At 33.6% G+C, this 19,618-nt stretch overlaps 1 pseudogene; it reads right to left on the reverse strand.

Moving 5' to 3' along the window:
• Positions 1 to 3,355: 3,355 nt before the first annotated feature.
• Positions 3,356 to 19,618, reverse strand: part of LOC100617096 (U6 snRNA-associated Sm-like protein LSm6) — a 131,065-nt pseudogene continuing 114,802 nt past the window's right edge.

Raw genomic sequence — 19,618 nt, forward strand, 5'->3', positions numbered from 1 at the left:
AGTTTGATTGATCATATATTTGAATGTATACTTATATGCCAAAAGGGGACTACCCCCTAATTGGTTTTTGTCAATGCGCCCAGAAAACATTGGTTTTGATGTCTGTCTTTTTTTTTTATTTCCCTCTTCTATCTAACTATCGTAATTTCCTTTTAGAAGGTGAAATTATGTATGAACCTTCAGTTAGAACATTTGAAGGTACAAGATGATTATGTTAATGATCAAATGGGGGAAAAAGTCTCTCAATCATCATCAGGGGGGATTGTGAACTTTAGATTACTCTACCCTACTTAGTCTAACAATATCGAGAATGTCTACACCCATACTTAAGGATTAAGTATTTAGGAGGATGGCCTATGACAGACATGTGCTAGCAAATGACAAATTAGAAACAACTGATAGACCCCTGGACTGTCCTAAGTCAAACCTAAGATATCATTGGTACATGTGGGACACAAGAAAGTGATGTAAAACTGTCTATATATTTCACGTCACTTCCTCTCTTGGGCCTCTTTGACGGCAGAGAGGTGACTGGCGGCAGAGAGGTGACTGGCGGCAGTTTCCTGAGTGTGTTGGCATCTTGGCATGACAGCTGCTATTGTCCAGGTTTAGCGGTGAGTTTTCCTTGATACCATACTGGAGAAAGCCTAGTACTCTAGTTCAATGAGGCTCTTCTCTGAGATCTCTCAGAGTTTAGGCTGATTTTTCTCTTCATTACTTTCCAAACTCTATCCTCTTAGAGAAATCACTAATCTTCAAGGATCTCAAGGCTTGCTTGGAACAGCCTGGGTGGGAGAAATCCTATACCTTTTCCCTCTCTCTTCTCCTTGATTTCTTCTTTATATTATTGATTAAACCACCATATATTTCCAACCTGACTTGGGTATTTTATTTGGGATATCCCCTGGCGACCAAAAATCAAATTTAGATTACGTCACAATGCTAAATTATCCAGAGAGAGAGAGAGAGAGTGTACTGATATTGCTTCATCTTCTATACTGCCATTTATCAATATGTAATCATCTTCCTTATCTCTTTTAATAAAATCTATTTTTGCTTTAGCTTCATCTGAGTTCATGATTGCTACTTCTATCTTTTTTTCCCTTGTTGAAGCCCAATAGATTCTGCTCTATCCTTTTATCTTAACTCTATATTGCCTACCTGCCTCAAAAGTGTTTCTTGTAAACAATATATTGTAGGATTCTGGTTTTTAATCCACTCTGCTGTAGACTTCTATTTTATAGATGAGTTCATACCATTCACATTCACAGTTATAACTACCATCTATGTATTACCATCCATCTTGATTAACTCTTTTAATCCTACCCTTTCTCCTTTTATTCTTTCTTCCACACCAGTGTTTTGCTTATAATCACTAACTCCTTCCCCCTCCCTTATTTGATTCCCCTTATCACCATCACCTTTCTTATTCACCTCCTATTTCTTTATAGATTCTTTTAAGCATCCCCCTATTGCTTTTCTCTCTTTTATGTTACTTTCCTCCCCAAATCCCCCTTCCTTATACTCCTTCTGTTTCTCTATAGGGTAAGATAAGATTCTATATTCCAATTATTCTGGCTGTCCTCTGTGACAAGGAAATCACTTTAAAAGACTGATATATATTAATTTAAGGTCGCCAAGGAACTCAGCTATGTAATTCCTAAATGAAAACTCAAGTCAGCAGTCAACTTTTATGGAGTTTAATTCCAAAAATGAGGAAGAAAGGTATTAGAGATAGAGAGAGAGAGAGAGAGAGAGAGAGAGAGAGAGAAAGGGGAGAGAAGGGAATAGGGCTTAAATACCCCTTCTGTTTAGGCTGGGCCAAAAGGCCCAAGCCCTTAGATAGCTGAGGCAAAGAAAAGAGATCAGTCCCTATCACTCATGTGACCAAAATGGAGAAACAGTCTCAGGGGCCTCCACCTCCAGCTTCCTTCAGAGCAAGCTTCTCAGAGCACCACCTCTCAGACCAAAACCTCTCGAACCAACCCCTTCAGTCCTCAGACCCCTCTATCTTTAAGGAAACCATCCAAGTTCCCTCCCCTCAGTTCTCACATCTACCAATCACTGTCCATGTCTTCCCTGTGCCAATGGGGGCTCTAGCTTAACCCAGGACTGCCCAGAGGTCTGTGGCTTTGCACATGTCTGTTGAAGGTCATATTCTCAAATAATTAAATCTTGATCCTTTGCTACAGCCCTTCCTAAATCCTGTTACCCTGAGTAGGGTGGAGATGGGAATAATTAAATTTTGATCTATACTGCAGCCCTTTCCATTGTTCAGCAAAAGATTTCTGTCCTAAAGTAATCTTAAGAAGGGAGGAGAAAGACCCTCCCATGCCAACGGGGTTCACATCCCAATAGACTATCAGTAGGAAATTTTTTAAGTATGAAATTTCCCAATGGTGAAATTTCCAACATTTATAAGTCTAAGAAATTTTAAGGTTTACACCTCCCCTCTCTCAAACAATTCTAATGAGAGTAAAATTTAAGTATTACTAATCACCACTTTCATCTTTCTATTCTTGTAATAGTATTCTTCCCCACATGCTTCTTTTTGTGATATAGTTTACCTCATTTTCCTTCTTCCTTCCCCTTTTTCTTAGAACAATTCTTTTTTTAACCATAGTTTTTTTTTTACTTATCCTAAACAGCTTAGTCACATACCCTCTGTCTCTGTATACTTCTTTTCTTCTAACTACTATGATAATGTAAAAAAAAAATCGGAGTTACAGATACCAGCTTTCCATATTAGAATATAACAATTTGACCTTTTTGAAGGCCTTAATTTTTTTCTTTTTATTCTTTACATTTTTATGGTTCCCTTATTTTTTTCCTTTGGACATCACATTTTCTGTTTAATTGTGGTCTTTTCTTCAGGAATGTTTCATAATCTTCTACTTTATTAAATGAGCATACTTTCCTCTGAAAGAATATAGTCAGTTTTGATGGATATGTGATACTTTGTTGTAGGCTTAATTTCATTGCCTTTGTAATATCATATTCCAAGCCCTCCAGTCCTTCAGTATGGAAGCTATCAGATCCCAGGTAATACTGACTGAGATTCCATGATATCTGAATTGTTTTTTTTTCCCAGAGGATTACAGTATCTTCTCTTTGGACTGGGAGCTCTTGAACTTCATTATCATATTTTTTTAGAGTTGTCATTTGGGGGGTTATTTTATTTTTACAACTGAAACCATTAGTTTGTATATGTTTAAAAATTCTCTTCTTTCTCCTCTCAAGTCAGTACATAAGTAACAATGAAAACAGGAAAATTTGCATGACAAAATGAGAAGACATTCTTTTAAAAATTAAAAAAAAATGAAACTACAAAGCAATTATTTCTATGCTGGTGTATTCAAAGTCTTCTCTTCTGGGTGCTTATATATAACACATTGTTTCCTCAAATAAATGTATCCCCATATTTATTCTTTAGTTGTCTATTTACATATTATTTTGTTTGGTTCAGAGTTATATTCATGCCATACAAGCAAGCCAGGACACCTTGATAATCCTTTCCAGAATTTAACTTTAATACTGATCTTCCTATAATCTGCTTTAGGAATTCACTTGGAGTTTGCTTTCATAGTCTAATTTTAGCAATTCTTTAAGATCCTTGTAATAACCAAGGCCACAACCTCACCTCCACCTCCCAGTAAGCATTTGTTGATTTATTTCAGGGTATGATGTGTGAATTCTTTCAATCTTTATTTTACCTTCTTGTTTGAGAATATCAGGACAGTTTTCTTGGATAATGTTTTGTAATATGATGTCTAGCTTTTTTTCTTTTTTTTGGTCATAACTTTCAGGCAGTACAACAATTCTTAAATTGTTTCTCCTGAATCTATTATCCAGGTCAGTTGTTTTATTCAATAAGACATTTCATATTTTCTTTTATTTTTCCATACTTTTGATTTGATTTGATTTTTTCCTGATGTCTCATGAAGAAATTAGCTTCTAATTGCCCAATTCTAATATTTAAGACATTATCTGTTATCATCTTTTGTCTGTTGTTTACCCATTTTCAGCCTTTTGTTTTATTTGTTTTGTTGTGGTGGTACTGGTTTTTATTTTCCTATGGACTATAAGCTTGTCAAATCTCTGTCCTCTGCTGGTTTACTGAATTAGTTAGGTTTTCTTAATCTGCCCTGGGATAAGTCTTTGAAAGTTTCTCTCCTCTGAGGGCTTCTTTTGTAGGTGTAGCCCTTGCCCTGGGATCCATGCATTGTCTGTGCCCTGGTTCTCTGAGTTATACCCTGGAATTGTCTTCACTTTTCCAGCAGAGGCTTGAGAGCTCATAGTGGGGTATGGAACTCTGAACCTCACTCCCAGGGTGTTTTGTTTTAAGTGGTGATTCTGAGGTGCTTCTCCCTAGGTGTGACCCCAGACCCATGATCAAGGAGTTATCTATACCCTAGTTTTATGTCTGCTATGGTATGTAGGGAGTTGGTCAGCCTGTGTTTTTCCCCATGCAGTTTTGCTTTAAGGACTCCCCTCTATCATGGAAACTCACTTTCTCTACTTACATTTCACATTGCTTTCAGTAGGAGAGCCCTCTCACTTGTTTTGTTCTGACTCCTGTCCTTTTGAGGTTTCTTTTAAGGACTGGTTTGGAAGGTCATTCAGAATGGTTTCCGGCTTTCACTGCTACCCAGCTGTCATCTTGGCTCCACCCCTTCTATTTAAGATTTTTACATCTATATTTATTAAGGAAATTGGTTGGTTATTTTCTTTCTCTTGTTTTTGGTCTTCCTGATGTGGTTATCAGTACCATAATTGTGTCATGAAAAGAATTTGGTAGGACTCTTTCATTGCTTGTTTTGCCAAATGTAATGTAAAATATTGGGATTAATTGTTCTTTAAAAGTCTGATTGAATTCACTTGTGAATCCATCTGGCCCTGGGGCTTTTTTCCCAGGGAATTCATTGATGGTGCATTCAATTTCATTTTCTAAGATGGCATTTTAAATGTATTCTCTTCCTTCTTTTGTTAATCTTGGCAATTCATATTTTTTGTAAATATTCATTCATTTCACCTAGATTGTCATATTATTGGACAAAAGTTCCTAATAATTTCTTTAATTTCCTTCTTCTTTAGAATTGGATTCACCATTTTTATTTTTTATACTGGTAATTTGATTCTCGTCCATCTTTTTTAAATCAAATTGACAAATATTTTATTTATTTTATTTTATTTTTCATAAAAGCAGCACATAGTCTTATTTATTAGTTAAAATTGATTTGCTTTCAATTTTATTAATTTCTCCTTTGATTTTTAGTATTTTCTATTTAATGTTGAACTGGGGATTTTTAATTTGTTCTTTTTCTTGTTTTTTTAAATTGCATATCTAATTCATTGATCTGTTTTTTCTCTTTGTTGTTGATATAAGCACACAGGTATAAATTAAACACCTTACTATTCATTTTCTTATTAGTAATATACTTAGTTACTCTTTTGCTTTGAAATTTTGGAATTTGATGATAATAGTCTTGAATTTTTAAATTGGATTTAAATTTAAATTTTAAAATTTAAATTCTTTGTGGAGGTGACAAGGAAAGGAAATTCTTTCAATTTCTATTTTTCCCTTTTGTTTAAGAATATTAGAATGATTTTATCTGATAATTTCTTACAATCTGGTATTCAGATACTTTTTTTGATCCTAGCTTTTAGGTAATCTTGTAATTCTTAGATTATCTCTTCTGGATCTACTTTATAGGTAAATTCAGATTTTCTTTTATTTTTTTCATTCTTTAAATTTTTATTTTTTTCCTTCTGTCTTATGAAATCAATAGCTTCCATTTGTCCTATTCAATTTTTTTTTGGAGGGTCACTTTTTTCTTTGAGATTTTGTATTTGCTTTCTTAGAGAGTTATTTTCCTGTTTGAGGAATCAAATTTCTATTTTTAGGCAACACTTTTACTTTATAAGTTTTTGTTACAAGCTTTTAATTTTTTATATCATTTTCTTTTCCAGTTCTTCTTCAAAGTTTCTTCTTATCTTTTTTCTATTTAGATATCTTCCAGGATTTCATTTTGTGTTTGACATCATTTCATATTTCCTTTGAGACTTCCCATATTTTCATTTTTGTAGTGCTGTCCCCTTTTCAATTTATATTTTGATCATCTCTTTTGCCAAATATTTTTCTACTGTTTTTTGACCATGTCAGGAGTTACTTTTTCCTTCAACTTCTGCCTGCTCTACATTGCATTATTTTTCACTCTTGCTCTGATAAGGATGGTTTGAGACTGCTGTGCTTTCTGCTGCCACTACCAGTATCACTCCAGTGCTCTCCTTGGGCTTGTTCTGTGCTCTCTCTTTGTATTCCAATAAGATGAGTTCTCCTTACTGTCTCTCTACATTATTCTGGACAAGATTATTATTCCATCCCTCCTTCTGTGGGTTCTGTTGCTCCAGGACCTATTTTGAAGCATTTTAATTCTTTTTTTTTTTGAGGGTGGTTGTCAAATTCTACATGATTCTAAATCAACCATAAATGCCTGTGTTTTTAGAATTGTATCTGTTTTCTTTTCAATCATTAAAATGTAAGTACTATGGCATTCTTTATTCTTCTTTGTCAAAGTTTAATTTGGTATAGTTGTCTTCTATTTAGACTAACTCCTTAGAGAGTATATTTTCCTAAACTACCAAGGTGTGTCAGTTCTTTTAGTCAGTCAATACCTAACCACAATATAATACATTCAAGTTTGATTGAAGAACTTCATATCTTATAATGGTTATAAAAACCTATTAGCACTCCTTTCAATTCCTTCAAGATAATAACATCTAATAGTCTTGTCATTTACTTATTTTATAATTTCTTTAAGTGGGTTAGAGTAAAATAAATTTATTTTTATTCCCCTAATCAATCTTCCCAACACACTTGATACATACTCATTTTTAAAGAAATTTCTAAGTTATCTTTTAGAGACAAGATGACTCTGCAGAAAATATGAATGAAGAAAGACAAGCAGAGAACTATGAGGATACAATCTCACCAAAGCCAAATGAGAAGCAAATATTTAAAAATATATTAAAGGGAGTGGTTCATGGAGTCAAAAGTCATAAAGATGTCAAGGAGATAAAATTTTAATAAGTAGAGATAAAGAGCAATGAGTTTCATGATAAAAGATAATAAAATATCTTATGATAAAATATGTAGTCAGGGACTAAGTCAAAACAAGGTAAAACTTGCCCATTTATTTGTTTATTTGAGAAAAAGGAATAGTACAATGAAGTTATAGAAAAAGGTGATGGAACTGGGAGTTTTGGTGAAGCAGTTATATATGGCCAGGTAAAGATCCAGATCATCCTCTGTAATTGGAGAGAAGGAAGGCTAAAGAAGTGAGTTTATTGAAAGGTTAAAGATTTTGATAGAGGGAAGTTGAGGGAGGTCATGTAAGATTACCTTTATATTCTCAACAAATAAGTAATGAAATCATCTGCATTTGAAGATGGTGGCTTAGAAGGAATAGAAGTTCAGATTTCTAAATACCCTTCCTTACCGACCACAAACTGAATGCTCCTAGGGGACTGAAAATCAAACCTAACAACAAGACAGAGCCAAGGAACCCTCCTACTAGACTCAATTCAAAAGGTATGCCCCCCAAAAAGCCAGAATCCAAGAACACTTAGGTTTATGGGGAAGGCAGAAGGAAGGTCCCAGGACCCATCCCCCTAACCACCTAGAGCTCTGAGACTCCAGTGGCAGCAGGAACTTCTGGGTGGGCAAAGGTGCTGGTCTGGAGGGTGTACCTTGTGGGCAGGGCTATGGCAATTTCAGAGCTTCGAACATAGGTGGTGTGGAAGGAGCTAGAGAGGGAGCATAGATCTGGAAGCCTGACCAGACCAGTGGAAGTCCTCCATATTTTCTGCAGCCTTCCAGGAGGTTTTGGCCTCAGAGCACACCCAGCCCAACCAAGCTGAACTTAATCTCATCAAAAGTCTTCATAACCAGGCTTCACACCCCTCCCTCGTTGACTGCTGGACTTTAATCGAATCAAAAGTCTCCATAGGACAGGGAAGCTCAAACCCCCAACAAACCTCCCCCAGAGACTGCACTGAGAGAGCTTCTGTCAAAGCTCCAAGAGGGGAGACTGACAGAAGTCCCCAAAACCAAAAAAATGAGAGGACCAAGAGCACAGACAAATATGGGGAGCCAGAAAAAAAGAAGAAAGAAATTATAATAGACAGCTTCTAGACAGTGAACGAAACAGAGGGGAGAGAACAGCAAAAGATAAATCAGAATTCCCAGTGAATTGGATACAGACTGTGGAAGAACTCAAAATGCAATTCAAACACAATTAAGAGAGGCTGAAGACAATTGGGAAAAGAACTTGAAAACTAAGATAAGTAATCTTGAAAAAGCAGAAATTGAACTAAAATGAGAAAATAAATAAAAAACTGTCTGCCCTTTGATCCAGCCATAGCACTGCTGAGTTTGTACCCCAAAGAGATAATAAGGAAAAAGACTTGTACAAGAATATTCATAGCTGCACTCTTTGTGGTGGCCAAAAATTTGAACATGAAGGGATGCCCTTCAATTAGGGAATGGCTGGACAGATTGTGGTATATGTTGGTGATGGAATACTATCTTGCTCAAAGGAATAATAAAGTGGAGGAATTCCATGGGGACTGGAACAACCTCCAGGAATTGATACACAGTGAGAGGAGCAGAACCAGGAATACATTATACCCAGAGACTGATCCACTGTCATACAATCGAATGTAATGGACTTCTCCATTAGTGGCAATGCAATGACCCTGAACAACTTGGAGGAACCTATGAGAAAAACCACTTATCCAATCGAGAGGAAACACAGTGGGAGAAAAAACACAGAAGAAAAACAACATGGGTCAAAGGGATGTGGTTGGGGATGTAGACTCTAAATGAATATCCTAGTGTAAACAACAACATGGAAATAGGTTCTGATCAAGGACACAAGTAATGCTTAATGAAATTGCGTGTTGGCTGCAGAAAGAGTGGGTGCAGGGAATGGGGGAAATAATGTGATTATTCTAACCAAGTAATAATGTTCTAAATTGACTAAACAAACTTATTCAAATGGAAAAAAAGATCATCAGCATTTAGAATGTATAGTTGAAGACTTGAGAACAGAAACTTTGTTATAGTCATTGGAATAATGTTTTTAAAAGTTCCATATTTATACATTTGTGTCTCTGGAGAGATTATAAATTTCTTAGGGACAGTAATAATTTCTGTTCTTTCATATCAAGATAGTGCTAGAGCACAATGTTAATGTTAAGTACACATAAACCTGTACTGATTAGTGGTTGTTTTTGTAATAGATTACTAGTTCCATTGACATTATTATGATACCAAATATCATTTAAACATATTCTTCCTAAAATGTAAATATTCTTTATTAATTAATCTTTATTGATATTTATTTTACCATTTTTATTTACTGACTGACCTTTCCTTCCTGAGTGGAATCAATACAAATAAGCATGAGATTGTAAGATACATTTTCATTCATTGGATCTTTGAAATGTTTTTTAGCTTAATGTTTTCTGACACACTGAGTTGTTACTCCTTTTCTAGATTCCTTACCTATATTTTCTCCTTTTTCAGATAGTAAATTAAAAACTTTTTAGTTCAATCCACCATTACATCAAGTCCTGTTCCTAAAGTACACAGCTTGACTGAAAGTGAATACAGTACTGTCCTTTTCCTATCATTCTATCTTTAATTGTTTCTATCAATTTTCACTTTTTAAAACAAAAGCTATCTGTGCTCACTTGCCTTTTTAAATTTCTTAACATGTTTTCAAAATTCTTTATTGTCATCGAACTAATATTTGACAGTATGAAAATCAACACGTATTTATTATAGTCTAATTATATGCCAGGAACTGTATTTGACTGAGTCCTGATTCATTGATTTCTTTTTTAATACAAAGAATATTCATTTACTTCGGGGGTCGGCAGTAAGAATAACTAAATAATGTTTTGTTTTAATTCTTTAGAATAGCAATAATATTTTTGTGAGGTAACTGAGGTAGGAAAGTGCACTATCTTTTCTACATTAGTATCTCCAAATTGTAATTCCCAATGAAAGGGATATTTGGGATCATCTAGTCCAATAGAATCTTTTACTAGTAAAAAAAAAAAACTAAAAACTAAAGGACCAGAAAAGTTAAGAAAGATATATTAGTAACACAATTAATTGACTATTGGCTTGGCATAAGGAAGACATAGTTAAAATCCCATATTAAACTAACTGTATGACTGGTTAAGTAGTTTAACTTCTACTTGGCCTATCTCAGTTTCCTCAACTATAAAATGTGGATAATAATAGCACCTAAATATCAGCATGGATCAGAAGATCAAATGAGATAAAAGGTAGTTATGTAGCACATTGAATGGAGAGTCAAACTTGGAATTGAAAGTACCTATATTCAAAAGTGGCCTCTGAGACTTCCTCATTGCATGACCCTGGACAAGTAACTTAAGCTTGATTGCCATGTCTGTGATACTTATTTCTTAAAGTTGATACTAAAACAGAAAGTGAGAGTTATTACAAAAAAGTAAATGAAATAATCTTTGTAATGTACTTAATAAAATACCTGACACATAATATGTACCATATAAATGTTGCATTGAAAATGTTACTCTTTGCCCAAGGTCTTATCCTCCTGCAAAGTTTCATTAATTCCATTAACCCATCTTATCTAAACTTCCCTTTTCTCCTAATGCCCAGCATTGGGCTCTGCACACATTAGAGCTTACCTAATATTTTCAGAATGGAATTTAATCATATCAGAAGGCCATTCTGTGAGGCTCATTGGGAGTGACTCAATCATACTCAGTACGGAAACTGTCAAAATAATTGAGTTTAGGAAATAACTACTCATAAATCAAACCTGGAACAAAGGTGAAAAGGTGGGAAACTATTTTAATACATAATATTATAGTGCTAGGAAGACCTATTGAATGGCTAGAAGGGCATATGAATAGTGAGGTGTGATTCTTTCTCCCTCTAGATTGGATGAAGAATTCAGGTGGAATTTATAGCATGAGCCAAAGTACAATATTGAAAACTATGAATGACCTATTTATTACTGAGACAATTACCATAAAATAGCATCATAACCAATATAACAAAGTATACATGGACAGATCACATGTAATCTTAATTTAGTATTTAATATTGATAAACATATTTTGAGAAGGGAAAAAAAGCATTCCAGGAAGCCAAAGGCATTTTTTTCCCCTCATAGACTATCAAGTTTAGTGAAAGATTGCTAGTAATACTGATACACATCAGAAATGATTTTCAAATGAAGAGGTTTGTTTCTCTCCTCAAGATATTCCTTATCTGGTAAGTAAAAAGCAATTAATGACTGGCTATCTACAAAATTTATCATCAGGGATTAATTTAGATACTCTGAAGATTGCAGAACAATTTGTAGGCAATTAGTAATTCCATACACTACACTTCTCACTCAGGGCAAAGCAACCACAGGTAGACCAATCAATATAAAAGAGGATGAATGGTTATCTACTGTATTGTTATTAGAAAAATGTCATTTTAATAACAAATTAGAAGTTTTGAAATTATTGAAAGTTTCTTATATATCTGTCCTGAAAAAAAAAAGGAGTCAGGATTGCAACAGTACTTAGGGTTATGATTTCATCCCTCTTCCAATGCAGTTTTTCACTTTCACTGCAATATGGACAGGTTGGTTTCATAAAACATTTTTATAAACAATTTATTATGATACATAAAATGTAAATCTATTTTAAACTTGAAGAATTAATATCACTTTCTTTGTTTATTATTGTTGGTTTTAGAAGGTGTTAGACTGTGTGATAGGATCCAAGGAATACTCTTTAGGTACCAACTAATAAAAATAGTTAGTTCTTTTAAAGATTTCTTGAATTAAAAATGCAAAGTGAAAAAATAAAAGTCGTGATTAAATTAAAGCAGAAACAATTTTATTTTTTTCTTTAATCTGAGGAACATAAATTAGTATACTTAATAGGGAACAGATACTTCATGTATGCATACATTCATCCCAACATATTTATATACATGGTATTTATAAGTCATGGGACAAATCTGGTAGAAATATTAAGATTTATAGTACATGGACTTTACCCTCAAAAATCTTTCAAATTACTGAAAAAAGTATTGAAATTATACCCTATGTTTTAGGGAGAAGTACACTTAATAGTTTTCTTTACTATTAAACTTTATTCTCAATAAACCAATTGTGACTGGTTGATAGAGACAATTGAAGAGAGATTTCCAAAATAGCGTAGTTACCACATGCATTCTGATATGTCTCTCAGTGAAAAAAAAGGAACATTTATGGGAACCCCAAAAAAGAGAAATCACAATATGAAAATACAATTTGGCATTAATACAATAAACCCCAAATGGTTGAATAACAATGTCACCATCCCATTTTCGATTGGACCACTTTCCTGAAATATTCATGGATTTCTCCACAGATGTCTATTGAGAATAGTTTCAAATTAGAAGTCTTTTGGGGGACTTCCCTTTCACTGGAAGGGTCTGGCAAGTCCCTTGAGTAAGTCTTAGCCCTATTTTCTTCAGATGTAATCATTGTTGTAAACCAAATAACAATTATTCTATCTTAAAAGGTTGGCTACTATACTTATTCCATTTCTCGAGGAATACTTTTAAATTTTAGACTTATCACCTACATTTCCAAGTGCTTGATCCCAGAAATCCTGAAAAAGATATAGAGAAAAATACTTTTCACTATATTTTTAGTATCACTACAAGGATGATTTTTAATTTGATTTCATGAATTCATTAAAACAGATAAAAGTCTTGTAATAGAACACAAATGTACTCATCACTATTATAAAATTTAGTCTAGATGATGTGACTTTTTAAGTTTGTGTTTCTTTAAAGATTTTATTACTCCTGATTTTATTTCAAGATGACAGATTGGAACATTAATAGATTTTTGGATTAATTCTGTTACCTTTCAGTAATAAATTACATTCAATTCTAACAGTAACAATGTCAACAAATACTATCCATCTAGAACTTTAAATCTAATAGAACCCTTTTACCCAAGTCCAAGTATCCATGAAGGCCTGGGTTTTCTCCAACTACATCTGATTTCCAGGGCCTGAACTAAAAGATATTTCTCTTTAACTAATTATGTCCCTAAACCAGAGTTCATTTAGGAATTCTGTAGATATGTTACATCTAAGTATCCAGAATTTTTGTAAATAGTCTCAATTTGTTTTTCAAGGTAGAAATTGCACCTCAGATGAAAGACATTCTTTATTTCACTATACAGAAAAAAGCAAAGGATTGATAGGAACTTTTAAATAAATATGGAAAACAAAGAATTCATAGTCGGTCATAAACTCTCTCTGGAAAAACAAAAACAAAAACAAAAATAACTATACTTTTGGGCCACCTTTTGTTTTCTGATCTGTTCTTTCTGAATCACTAATAGAAATAACAAGGGTCAAGGTACAAATATTCTCACCCTGTAACTGACTATCCTACATTTGGATTTAGTTTTTTATTTTTTTTTTACTTCTCAGCACCAGCAGGGGTTATATAGGTAACCATCTTTGGGCACACTGACAAAAAACTCTCATTGATTCTGAATTCCTCAAACTTGGAGTTATTTATAAGGCAACCCTCAAGACTCTCTCTCTACAATATATTTGATTACTGCATTAGAAAATTGTATTCTGAATTATGCTAGAGAGCACATTCCCTTCCTCCTTTACTCAGGGATTTACACCCAAGAAAATCACTTAATACATATAAATATCCCTTGAACATCACTGGATTTGGGTACACAGCACTCCCATGATGTGGAAAAATTATGTAATTTTTTTGGCTTTTATGTTCTTTTTGTAAACTTTAGCTTTTCTTTACAGTAACTTTATAATATTAAAAGATAAAACATTGATATTATAAAATACTGTTCATATATGTTATGTATTTCTGAATTTCTAAAAATTTTCTATGTAATCTATGTAATCACATGTGATCTACAGCTTTCACAAACCCCCCCCCAAAATCCCATTTAATTTGTTATGCTAATCCTCAATATATCAAAACCACAGTGAAAAAAATCATGATGTCAATAGGACAGCTATATTTTCTTAGGTAATGACACTGTGATATGCTTCTGAAAAACATTTAAAAGTCAATGAACAATAATCTGAAATTATATTTTTAAAACTATATGCCTTTTCACCCAGTAATACCACAAGTAGTTTTATTTACTAAGGTGATCAAGAAAAAGGGAAAAAAATAAATTACATGTTCTTTTTTAAAATTTTCATTTAGAATATTTTCCCCATGATTCATGATCCATATGCCTGCTGCCACTTTCTCCTCTCCCCTTCCAAAGCTGACAAGGAGTTCCAATGGGTTAAAGAAGTATGATTATGCAAAATCTATTTCTATGTTATTTATATTTGCAGCAGAACAATTCTTTTACATCAAGACCCTAATCACATTCCTATCACATTATATGGTTGATCATATATTTTTCTAATGCATTTCTGGTTCTACAGTTCTTTCTCTGGATGTGAATAGCATTCTTTCTCCTAAGTTCCTTTGAATGGTCTTGGGTCATTGAATTGCTACTGGCAGAAAAGTCCATTACATTCAATTGTGCCATAATGTATTAGTCTCTGTGTAAAATGTTCTCCTGGTTCTTCTCCTTTCACTCTGAACCAATTCCGGAGTGTCATTCCAGTTCACATGGCATTCCTCCATTTCTTTATTCCCTTCAGCACAATAATATCCCATGACAAACATATATCACAATTTATTCAGCCATTTCCCCAAATGATGGACACTCTCTCATTTTCCAATTTTTTGCCACCACAAAGAGAGTGGCTAGAAATATTTTTGTACAGTCTTTGCCTTATTATCTCTGGGTACAAATGTGGCAGTCGTATGGTTGGATCAAAGGGCAGGCATTCATTTAAATCCCTTTTTGCATATCTCCAAATTACATTCCAGAATGGTTGGATCAATTCACAATTCCACTAGCAATGTGTTAGTGTCTCTCAATTTTGCCACATCCCCTCCAACATTTATCATTTTCCTTTGCTGTCACATTGGCCAATCTGCTAGGTAAGAGGCGGTACCTCAGAGTTGTTTTAATTTGCAATTGTCTAATCAGGAGGAATTTAGAACATTTTTTCATGTGCTTCTTGAAAATTTTGATTTCATCTTGTGAAAACTGCCTATTTATGTCCCTTGATATTTTATCTATTAGAGAATGGCTTGATTTTTTGTATTTTTTACTTAGTCCCCTATATATTTGGGAAATTATACCTTTGTCAGAGGTTTTGGTTATAAAAACGTTCTGCGTTTGTTGCTTTCCTTCTTATTTTGGTTGCATTGGTTTGGTTTGTACAAAACAATTTTAATTTGATATAATCAAAGTCATTCATTTTACATTTTGCAATGAGCTCTTTCTCTTGCTTGGTCTTAAATTCCTTCATTTCCCACAGATCTGACTTTACTAATCTATGTCAATCTATTTTATTTATCATTTCACTCTTTATATTTAAGCCATTTAGTCTAATGAATTTAACTTGGCATAGGGTATAAGATGTTGATTTAAACCTAATTTTCCTTGTCCTGTTTTCCAATTTTTCCAGCAACTTTTGTCAATTAGTGACTTCTTGTCCCAAAAGATGGGGTCATTGGGTTTATCTAACACTAGCATACTGAGGTCATTGACCCCTATTCTATTCCATTGATCCACCCTCTGTCTCTTAGCCAGCATCAGATTGTTTTGCTGACCACTGCTTTATAGTACAATTTAAGATCTGGTACTGCTAGGTCCCCATCCTTCACATTTTTTTTTTCATTATTTCCCTTGATATTCTTGACCTTTTCTTCTTCCAGATGAACTTTGTTATAATTTTTCTAATTCTATTAAAAAAAAGATTTTTGGTAGTTTAATAAGTATGGCACTGAATAAGTAGATTAATTTGGGTAGGAATATCATTTTTATTATATTAGCTCATCCTACCCTGGAGCAGTTAATGTTTTTTGATTGTTTAGATCTATTTTTAATTATGTGACAAGTATTTTTTTAGTTGTGTTCATATAATTCCTGTGTTTTTTGGCAGATAGATTCCTAAATATTTTATATTGTCTAGAGCAATTTTAAATGGAATTTCTCTTTCTAACTTACTGCTGATTTTTGTTATAAATATATAGAAATGTTGATGATTTGTGTGGGTATATTTTGCATCCTACAACTTTCCTAAAGTTCTTAATTTTATTTCAACTAGATTTTTGGATGACTTTCAAGGATTCTCAAAGTATATCATCATATCATCTGCAAAGAGTGACAGTTTAGTTTCCTCAATGCCTAATTTACTCCCTTCAATTTCTTTTTTTTCTCTAGTTGCTACCACTAGTGTTTCTACTACAATATTCAATAAAAGAGGTGATAATGGGCATCCTTGCTTCACTCCTGATCTTATTGGGAAAGCTTCTAACTTGTCCCCATTGAATATGATACTTATGGTTTTAAACATATACTATTTATCATTTTAAGGAATGACCCTTCTCTTTCTATACTTTCTAGTGTTTTCAATAGGAATAGGTATTGTATTTTGTCAAAGGTTTTTTCTGCTTCTATTGAGAAAATCAGGTGACTTCTGCTATTTTTATTATTGATATGGTCAATTTTGTGGATAGGTTTCCTAATATTAAACCATTTACATTCCTGGTATAAGTCCTACCTGATCATAGTGAATAACCTTTATGATCACTTGCTGGAGTCTTACTGCTAGCATTCTATGTCATATTTTTGCATATATATATATATATATATATATATATATAATTAAGAAGACTGGTCTGTAGATTTCTTTCTCAGTTTTTGGTCTGCCTGGCTTAGGAACCAGTACCATATTTGTGTCATAGAAGGAATTTGGTAAAATTCTGTCTTTGCTTATTTTGTCAAATAATTTGTATATTATTAGGATTAGCTGCTCTTTTAATGTTTGACAAATTTCATTTGTAAATCCATATGAAGTGTGGATTTTTTCTTAGGAATTTCCGTTATTGCTGGGAGCCATCAGGCCATGACACCTTGACAGCGTCACGTGTGTTAGCTAAGGAGACCACATAGTGGCCCTTGGCAAGATGTGATTGCCCACTCAGTCCCCTTTGCATAACCTCTCTCATCAATATCCCTTACCTAAGGAATTGACATGATTATTATTCTCCCTAGTCTTAGAAGGAATAATGTAAGAGCAAAATACCTGTAGCCTAATTCTCTAAAATATTACCAAAAGATCAATCCTTAAATCCATTACCAAATGACTATCATGGGTTAACTTTTACTTAGACACATAAGCCCCAGTAAAACTGTAGCTACAAGCCAAGCTCAGAACTTTCCCACTTACAGAAACTTATTCTCATGAAGCCAGTATATAAATCAATAATAAAAATCCATACAAAACGTACAGGTACACTAAACTTCAACATGCCTCAGTGACTTGACTTCACAAACCAGTAACTCACCATTGTTGTAGTGAAAATAAAATCTTTTAAGATGGTTATAATATTGAACAATGGCCGCTAAGGAATTTACTTATGAAATTCCTAAAATGAAACACTCAAGTCAGAATGGAGTTTATGGAGCTTTAATCACAATGGGAGTAGGGAAAAGGAGAGGGAGAGAAGGAGAGAGGAGAAAAGGGAAAGGGGTTACTCAACCTCTGACCAAGGCAGAGGGAGTTTAGGCCCAAAGGGCCAAGGTGGAAGGAATCAGTCCTTGACTCACATAACCGATCTGAAAGGAAGCTGTCTGCGGGCCTCCTCCCTGTCCAAGCTCTTCACATGAACTGTCTTCTAGCCCTGTCCCCAGGAAGTGAGTAAATTTCCTAGGCTGCTCTCTCTGTCACTTCCTGTGCCTCACAAGTGCCAATGGTGGCTCAAGCTTGGCTTAGGACAGCCCAGGTGGGCAGTTAGTTATTTCTGATTTGTCATTGACTAGCACATGCCCGTGTAGTGTGGGTGTGCACAATTTTTGGGTGCTAGACCAAGATGGAGATTTTAAAATTCACACCAGTGAGAAACTCCCTAGTAAACCCTGAAAAATGATCAGTCTAATATTAAATCTGAATTGTATTCCCAGTACCTCTCAACCTCAATGATATGATTGTTGAATTATCTTTTAAGAACTCTTTATTGATTATTTCTTTTCATTACAAGTAATAAGTAATTTTCCTTGATTGTTTGTAAGCTCAAAACTTCTCACAGAATAATGAGAAAATTAAGCCACCTATGATGAAATAATTTATCTTGTGTGAAACCTTTATTCTGTCAAGAATCTGTAATCACAATACAAGAATATAGAATGTTAATCAAATGATTTGTTAATAGTTAATGTATCACTTTTCCAATTATCTCTATTTAGACATGCATGTTAGATAATGTATCTGTGTGCTAAGAAAATGGGCATAAAAATAAACATCAATCCTGGGGATGGTGAAGCAGGTATCAGATGCAAAACATCCCCATAGCCATAAAGGATACAGCTATCTTCTGTTTGTTATTTTCTTAACTGATCGTTCACCACCTGTTGGGTACCCCTGGTGTGAGAGGTGAAGTTGGACCTTGTCCATGGCACATTGTGGCTAGTTCAATTTCTTTTTCTGAGATGGAATCGTTTAAGAATTCTATTTCCTCTTTTGTTAATATGGGTAATTTATATTTTTGTAAATATTGATCCATTTCACCTAGTTTGTCATATTTATTGTCATTTAATTGAGCAAAGTAGTTCTTAATAAGTGCTTTAATTGCCTCTTCATTAGAGGTGGGATTTCCCCTTTCATCTTTGATACTGTTTATTTGATTTTCTTCTTTATTATTTTATTATATTGATTAGTACATTATCTATTTTATTTGTTTTTTCAAAGTACCAGCCCCTAGTCTTATTTATAATTTCAATAGTTCTTTTACTTTCAATTTGATTAATTTCTTCTTTAATTTTTTAGGATTTACAATTCCTTTTTTATCTGAGGTTTTAAAATTTGTTCTTTTTTCTATTTTTTTTTCAGTTGTGAGCCCAATTCATTGATCTCTACTCTCTCAACTTTGTTGGCATAAGCACTCAGTGATATAAATTTTCCCCTGAGTACTTCTTTGGTTGTGTCCCATAGGTTTTGATATGATGCCTCCTCATTTTCATTCTATTTAGTGAAATATGTAATTTTTTCTATGATTTCTTTTTTCACACACCTGTCCTGAAGAATTCAATTATTCAATTTCCACTTAACTTTAAATTTTCCTTTCCATGGACCCTTCTTAATAATTTTTGTATTATGATATGAAAATATGGCATTTATTATGTCTGCTTTTCTGCATTTGTGTGCAATATTTCTATGCCCTAATACATGGTAAGTCTTTGTATATGTACTAGGTACTACTGAGAAGAACGTATATTCCTTTTTATTCCTGTTCCAGTTTTCTCCATATATCTATTAACTAATTTTTTCTAGTATTTCATTTACTTCCTCTACTTCTTTCTTATTTATTTTTTGGTTCAATTTATCTAATTCTCAGAGGGTAAGGTCAAGAAACTCACTAATAGAGTCTTATTATCTA

The sequence above is a fragment of the Monodelphis domestica genome, chromosome 3, assembly GCF_027887165.1.
Source record: "Monodelphis domestica isolate mMonDom1 chromosome 3, mMonDom1.pri, whole genome shotgun sequence".
Taxonomy (NCBI): Eukaryota; Metazoa; Chordata; class Mammalia; order Didelphimorphia; family Didelphidae; genus Monodelphis; species Monodelphis domestica.